Below are 7661 nucleotides of genomic sequence, written 5' to 3' on the forward strand. Positions count from 1 at the left end.
CTGCTAACCTGGTTATCTCAAGGGAATGTAAAGAATTAATGTTAAATGGTTAAGGTTGACATTTTGTTAGAGTAAAAACCATGGTGCTTCCTCAAAAAACTAATCGACACACTTCGTGACAGTTGGATAGCTGACGGATCCATGAAAGAAATGGGATGGTTTCTAGTTGGCCTTAAGCCAGTTAGGAAAGTTGTGGCCTCTGGATCTAGCTCGCGGGAGACTGGTTAACTGTTGATATGGCTCACTCTCCACCAGGGAGCTCCAGCTAGGCCTATTCCATGCACACTCATGACTCATGGTTTGGCGGTTGTGTATGCATTGGAGATTTTCGTGTTATCGTAGCATTTCTAAAAGTGTATCAGAAATATGACACTTCTATGTCACTCCAAAACAAAATGAAACAATAGTTTGGTTCATTCAACAAATATTTTTTGAGAAGCTCATGTGAACCAGGTTTTGAAGGTGCTGGATAACAATGAGAAGCAATTCTGCCCCCTGAGAATTCAGTCTTGGTCAGGGCTCAGTGTGCGTATGCAAGTCCATTACAACACACACACACACACACACACACACACACACACACACACACACTGGCGAACGCCGTGCGAGAAACAGGACCCAGGTGTGTGAGAGCGCAGAGAAGAGCAAGTAGTGTTGCAGATCATCCAAAGGGAAAATCCACAACTCAAGTCTTGACTGATCCTTCCTTGTGAGTGTAGAAATGCCAGATATCCTGAGAAGTCATAACCGTAAACTCAGCTCGGCAAGAAGTGGGGAGCTGTTCTGTACCCTATTATGTTTACCACGATCCACTGCTTTGCCTTCATTCTGGGGTTGGTATAAAGCACCAGCCCAAACAAGTGTGCTTTGGGGCCCATATTTTCTCAGTGGATGAATAGTAATTACTGTACTGATTTAAATGATCTCTTTCTAGAATTATTATAGAGAGAAGGCAAAAAAAAAAAAAAAGTCAATTGGAATATTAAAGCCAAAAGGTTTAAGTAGGCTTTAAAAAAATGACCTGAACATTAGGAGTAAGATTTGGTTTAGAAAAAACATTGGTAGAACCAAACCTTCTTGCTTTAACTCGGTGCTCCCCTGGCCACACTATTGTCGCCTGGGTTGGGGCACGAGGTGGCTGCATATCCAACTGAGAGAGAACCAGCTGGGGTGGACGGGGTCGATGGCAACAGGAGCCGTGAATCCAGAGCCGCTGCTGGATCTGGGAAGAGATGGAATGTGTAGAACTCCATCCATTCCTGGAATGTAAGCCTGGGGTCAGGCTGGGGGTCACACCTGCCAGGGAGCCAGATGAAGAGACCTGACTCTGTTTCCCTTCCTCTACCTTGGGTCTTCTTGAGATAGCCTCAAGGAATTCCCTGGTTTCCCAAGGGTGAGCCTGAGGACTGAAGGAAATCCAGTTTTATATTCCAACCCTACTCGTCCCTCTGATTAGACTAGTCAAGGAACCAACAGAACTTCTCTTTTCTTTAAGAAAAATGGGGGGTCGGGGGGGACGGGGTATTACGGTAATATGTCTCTTGACTTGAGTAACCAAAGCCTGAAATGTGAGCAGGACCCAGGAGGACTGTCAGAAACTCCAGGACTGCCACGGATTACCTCGCTCTCATCCGAGGAGGGGAGGGTGAGAAGAGAAAGAAGACATCCTCTGAGTTTTGTAGCTTCTGTAACGCTACCCATGTTGTGCGCATTCAGTTGCATGGTGACCGTTCTAGTAATTCTTAACAAAACGTTCCATCCCAATGATACCCTAAGGCTTCAGGGATAACGTTCCGTTCAGAGGATCCAAGCAAGGCAAGAAGAATACATCCTGGGCCTAACAGACCATCCTTTTTCAAAATGCATTTTGTAGGTTCAGAACCAGAATCAGAACCGCAAGCTTGAAGAGCTAGATGTGGTTCCGAGAAAAAGAAAAGAAAAGAAAAGAAAAAAAAAGAGCAGGTGACGTGCCCAGCCCATGAGACTAGGGAGGACAAAACCGAAACATCGCCACGCCTGTCACTGCCGCAGGCCTGTAATTTATGAGGACGGAATCAGAAAATCAATTTCACTGTAATGCAGAAAGATGAGCTGGCACACAGATTCACTACAGGCTGGATAAAGCTATATTTCAAAGCCCCGAAGATGAGATTCATTTATGTAATAACACAAGGAATGCATTCCTCCCGCTCACAAGGAGAATAGCATGGAAGGTTTTAATTGATTACGTTTCCCAAGAGAACCATGTACCGAAGATTTCTACAGGAAAACAAATTAGCCATTCCTTAAACATTATTCTCCCCTGTTTGAAATACGCCCTCCTTCTTAAATCTCTTTATCCCGTTGCTCTTATCAACGGTGTAGCAAGTCACGGAGCTTTTTATGGTTCTAGAATCTTTGCGGCTGCTTTGATGACTTGGGTGTCCTGCGATCTTTACATCCATCCTGTTTTGGACATGATTTAAAAAATAGGCCATCTTTTTCTTAAGCCGCATTGGTGTTGGGCTCCAACAGAAATGAAAGTGGAGAATCGAATGTCTACTTTTAGGATATAAATATTACTCCAATAGTACAGGTGCCTTGGTTTCCTTGACATAAACAGGTTCCATTTTATTTTACAAGGACCCACGTTTTCCTTAAAACGATTCAATGTGCTGTAGTTTCACACTGAACATACTATTGGCAAGAGCACATGACTCATTGGATTTTGGGTTCAAAACCGCATCCTGAAAATAATACAGGTTGTAAATGCAAACGAGCCCAGCCATGTCTGGGTGTTTTTCTTTGGAATTTGACATTGAAATAAAAGTAATTTTGCACCGTTTGTAAGGGTTGGAGTCTTTTCATGGATAGCATATAATATAATATAATTGATATTCATGGAGTTCTGAGTATTTCAAAGAAAAAGCTGACCTCTATCTTGCCAAGTAGTATTGCTCATTTACTATCATTTTTATTTCAGTCGAAAGAAAAAGACTAGGGATGCGTAATTAACTTGACACGGATGATTCTGGCCTGAGCATTTCAGTACCAACACCATATGAAGGCCGTTAGGAAAGTTCTTTGTCCTCAATATACAGCTTGCCGCGGCTGTAGCCGCTGATGCAAGACGATTGTATTTTGGCCCTTCCTCCAGTGAGCTGTGTGATCAATCACTCAACTAATACCATTAACGCTGAGAGCAGAAATTCCCACTGTCAGCCTTTTTGGGTTCAGAAAGATGTTGGTTAGACGTAAATGCTGAGCTTTTCTACTGGTTCTTGGGTTATTTTTGGAAAGACCTGGCAAGTCTCTCAGACCCTGCACTATATTTTTTATGTGTAAACTCTTCAGAAACCCCCATCACCGTGGCAGCGGATGCCTGCCTCTGACAAGGATTTCTTTAAAGTTCTTTTACAGGAATAGTTGAGCTGTCCTCAATACCTCTGTTCCTCAGACCACTGACAGCAGGAGGTTCCTCCACGGACTCAAAAGGCAAGGCTTTCCTGGCCCGGCTTTGCCCAATGACCCTCCTTGGAGTGAAAAACACTCTCTAGCGAGACACATAAAACGTTATCCTTGGAAGTTCTGTTCGTCAAGGCTGGGGTCTGAGGTTCAAAATGGACTGTATTGTCGCAGGGTGGTATCATCCATGATGCTCCACCAATATTTGCTAAAACCCTGGCCAGCTATGGAAAGAAGAGATTCCAAGAACGGGCCTGTCTTGGAGAGGTTTGCTTTAGAAGAGGAGGGGATGGAGCAAGTTCTGTGCAGGTTGTTAAGCCACGGTCCTCCAGTGCCAAACCCACGCTTCTGTATTCCGCTTTCTCATTCTGGGCTGGGCTTCCACAGGCTAGATTGCTCCTTTACTGGCTGGCTTCCTCCCAGGTTTTGCAATGAGGGTCTCTGCAGGGGAAGGGGAAGCAGGAGGAGGGGTGAATTCTTTTCACCTGCTCGCTGTTCCTGACATAGCAGCTCAGCAATGGGTTCTCAGCAGTTGGTTGCAGCCTCGGTATTCCTTAAGTGTTCCCGGAACCAGCCTCCTCAGGACTCCCAGAGGGCGTGGCCCCAGCCTGGCAGGGCTCCCTATCAGAGGCCCGAACCCCGCTTTCTAGGGCACTTCCTCCAAGCTTCTGGGTCTGTGACCCCAGCCTCTTTGTTCTCTCCACCCTAGTGGGAACTGCTTCCTGGGTCATTCTTTCTGGATGACCTCAGGGTATGACCCTTCTCCCTCATTCAGCCCTCTAACACTGGTGTAACCAATACTCACATACTAATTCTCTGTGATACAGTTCCTATTGTCCTGTTTGGACCCATGTCAATGGCCTCATTTTCCGCTATTAACCGTAGCCTGGGGAGCAGGGAGTGTGGGGTGGGGGGCTGGGGGGGGGGGCGCTCGGGGAGCCACCATAGAACTTTTCATGGATGCTGGTGCTCCTCTCATTAATATATATTTTTAATACCTTAGTGAAGAGATTGTCATCTGGACCCATCAGGAGATATGGCTGGATGTTCATGTCCCATATAAGTTCACATTCTTATCTGCCTAAGTCTTTGAATTCCTTTTCTGCATTATACCAGGAGGTGCTGGCATCTCGACTCGTTGAATGAGGCTGCCATGGACTATACATTTCATTAAATCAACCAAGAATACTGTTACAGCTGCTTCTAGCCTGATGAGCAAACACATTCAATCCAAACTCAGAGCAGTATGCCCCAATACGCCTGGACTAATTTACTGTTATGTTTTATCTCCCTTTGACTCCATTCCCACCATAGAATGACTCCCCACCTCCTTCCATCTTGTCCTCTTTGGAAGCAACTCACTATGTGTAGCCCACACTTAATAAGTGGAGTTATATTCTGTCTTCATGAGGGTGGAGTATTTACATAAATTAGAGGGGCAGAATGAAGAAAAGAAAGACGGAAAGAGGGAGGGAGGGAGGGAGGGAGGAAGGAAGGGAGGAAGGAAGGAAGGAAGGAAGGAAGGAAGGATCTGCAAGGAAGATTTGTGTCCCCCCCCCCACTTATTTATTTACTTATTCGTTTATTTATGGAACTCTTTGTGTCAATATTGACTCATGGATATTTAGTTTATACGTTGGATTATAATCCAATAATTCATAGAATTTCTTGCTCAAATTGTTCTAGTTTTGGCCCCTGGGAGCCCTTCCAGCTGGCTCCTGTGCCCCCCTGACACGGCCCCATCAACGTAGGGACACAGGTGTTTGTGTCTGGGTGTCCCTTCCTTCCTGGCACTGTCAGATGTCTGGCTCACCTTGTGCTGTTCCTGCTCCAGACCTGGAATCAGCACTTTCTTCAGGGAGCACCAGGACCTCAGTTTAAAACACTGAGTTCTGCGGCAGTGCACTGACTTGGCACGCGGCTTTGGGCCCACGCAGTCTAAGAGAGGCTGTGCGATGATGCTCTGAAAGCCCTTCCCACATGTCTGAGCATTGTTCAGACAGGTTGGGACATGGACATACTAGGAGAACTATTCAGGATGAGAGACAGAGTGGGACGCGCAGTAGAACTTATTCAGAGACGGGAGTGTCTATATTTACAGAAGGGATATCTCCAATATCATTAGCTCAAACATGGCCACAGTCACCAAAATTCTTAACTCAAGTGTAAGATTTCAACATTAGGCTTTTTATGTTATTTCCAAAGGAATCATATACTGACACGATTGAAAGAAGTTTTTAAAATACAGCTTTACACCTCCAGCCCATGACCTATGGTGGGTGAACTATGAATTATAACTTTTTACGAACCTGTAATTAGCTTATTACTAGAACAATTATATTACATTACATCTTTTGTGTTAAAAAAATATTCACTTGCTGCCAAGCTGGTGTGGCTCAGTGGTTGAGTGTTGACCCATGAACCAGGAGGTCATGGTTCGATTCCCAGTCAGGGCACATGCCTGGGTTGTGGGCTCGATCCCCAATAGGGGACGTGCAGGAGGCAGCTGATCAATGATTCTCATCATTGATGTGTCTATCTCTCTTCCTCTCCATTCCTCTCTGAAATGAACAAAAAATATTAAAAAATTAACTTGTTAATGATAAGTGTTGACAGTCAACTACAATTTTTATGACCCAATTTTGGCCTTTCTTCATTCTAAAATTACTGGGAGACTCAAAACATGAGGTGACCCAGGACTCTCTAGGCCGTAGAGGTCCTTGTTTATAGATTTTTCCTTCCTTCTGACAGAATGGTTTTGCTTAAATCTGTACAGATGAGAACACAATTATCGTAAAACAGGAAAACCCACATCCATTCCGCACACTTCTGTTTGCGCTGGACAGGGCAGCATTTATGTATCTTAAGCTGGATCTTGAAAGCTTTCCATCTCAGAAGCTCGCTTGCATTAAACATGAGACCGTGCTAAGTGCTGTTGCCACAGGGAATTGCAGGCAGCTCTGCAGCCCAGGGTGAGCTCAGCTCTGTGGGGAGGGCCCGGGAGGAGGGCTGGGGCCCGCTGGGGCTGTGTGCACTGTGAGGGGAGGCTGGGGGCCCGCTGAGGCTGTGTGCACTGTGAGGGAGGCTGGGGGCCCGCTGAGGCTGTGTGTACTGTGAGGGGAGCCTGGGGGCCCGCTGAGGCTGTGTGTAGTATGAGGGGAGGCTGGGGGCCCGCTGAGGCTGTGTGCACTGGGGAGGGAGGCTGGGGGCCCGCTGAGGCTGTGTGCACTGTGAGGGAGGCTGGGGGCCCACTGAGGCTGTGTGTACTGGGGAGGGAGGCTGGGGGCCCGCTGAGGCTGTGTGCACTGTGAGGGGAGGCTGGGGGCCCGCTGAGGCTGTGTGCACTGTGAGGGAGGCTGGGGGCCCACTGAGGCTGTGTGTACTGGGGAGGGAGGCTGGGGCCCGCTGAGGCTGTGTGCACTGTGAGGGAGGCTGGGGCCCGCTGAGGCTGTGTGCACTGGGGAGGGAGGCTGGGGGCCCACTGAGGCTGTGTGTACTGGGGAGGGAGGCTGGGGCCCGCTGAGGCTGTGTGCACTGTGAGGGAGGCTGGGGCCCGCTGAGGCTGTGTGCACTGTGAGGGGAGGCTGGGGGCCCACTGAGGCTGTGTGCACTGTGAGGGAGGCTGGGGCCCGCTGAGGCTGTGTGCACTGGGGAGGGAGGCTGGGGGCCCGCTGAGGCTGTGTGCCCTGTGAGGGGAGGCTGAGGCTGTGTTCACTGTGAGGGGAGGGGAGGCTGGGGGCCCGCTGAGGCTGTGTGCACTGTGAGGGAAGCTGGGGCCCGCTGAGGCTGTGTGCACTGTGAGGGGAGGCTTGTGTGGGCTATGACTGCTGATGGGTCTGATTTTCCCTGACGTAAATAATTGACTGTTCTCCTTGACCTCCTGGGAGGGGTACGTGACATTCTGGGAGGACATGCCTGAGGTAAGATAAAACCCCTCCTCCAACAGGGGAGAGGAGAAACACGGAGAAAGGAGGCAGGGGCAGTAAGAGAGGCAGGTGAGAAGATCCAGAAGAAAGAAAGGAGCTCAAGGAGAAAGGCCTGCAGGAGGACGCAGAGGAGGCGCCTGTCCACCGTCCTCCCCGCTCACCGGGCCTCCTTCTGCCTGGTTTCCAGTCCCTGCCTCCTTTTCCTCTCTCTACCCTCTGCTTCCCTCCTCCTCCTCACATCTCCACCTTATTCCCAGTCTTTTCTTCACCACCAGCATAGGTTTGGCACCA

The sequence above is a fragment of the Eptesicus fuscus genome, chromosome 17 (assembly GCF_027574615.1).
Source record: "Eptesicus fuscus isolate TK198812 chromosome 17, DD_ASM_mEF_20220401, whole genome shotgun sequence".
In the NCBI taxonomy this organism is placed as follows: domain Eukaryota; kingdom Metazoa; phylum Chordata; class Mammalia; order Chiroptera; family Vespertilionidae; genus Eptesicus; species Eptesicus fuscus.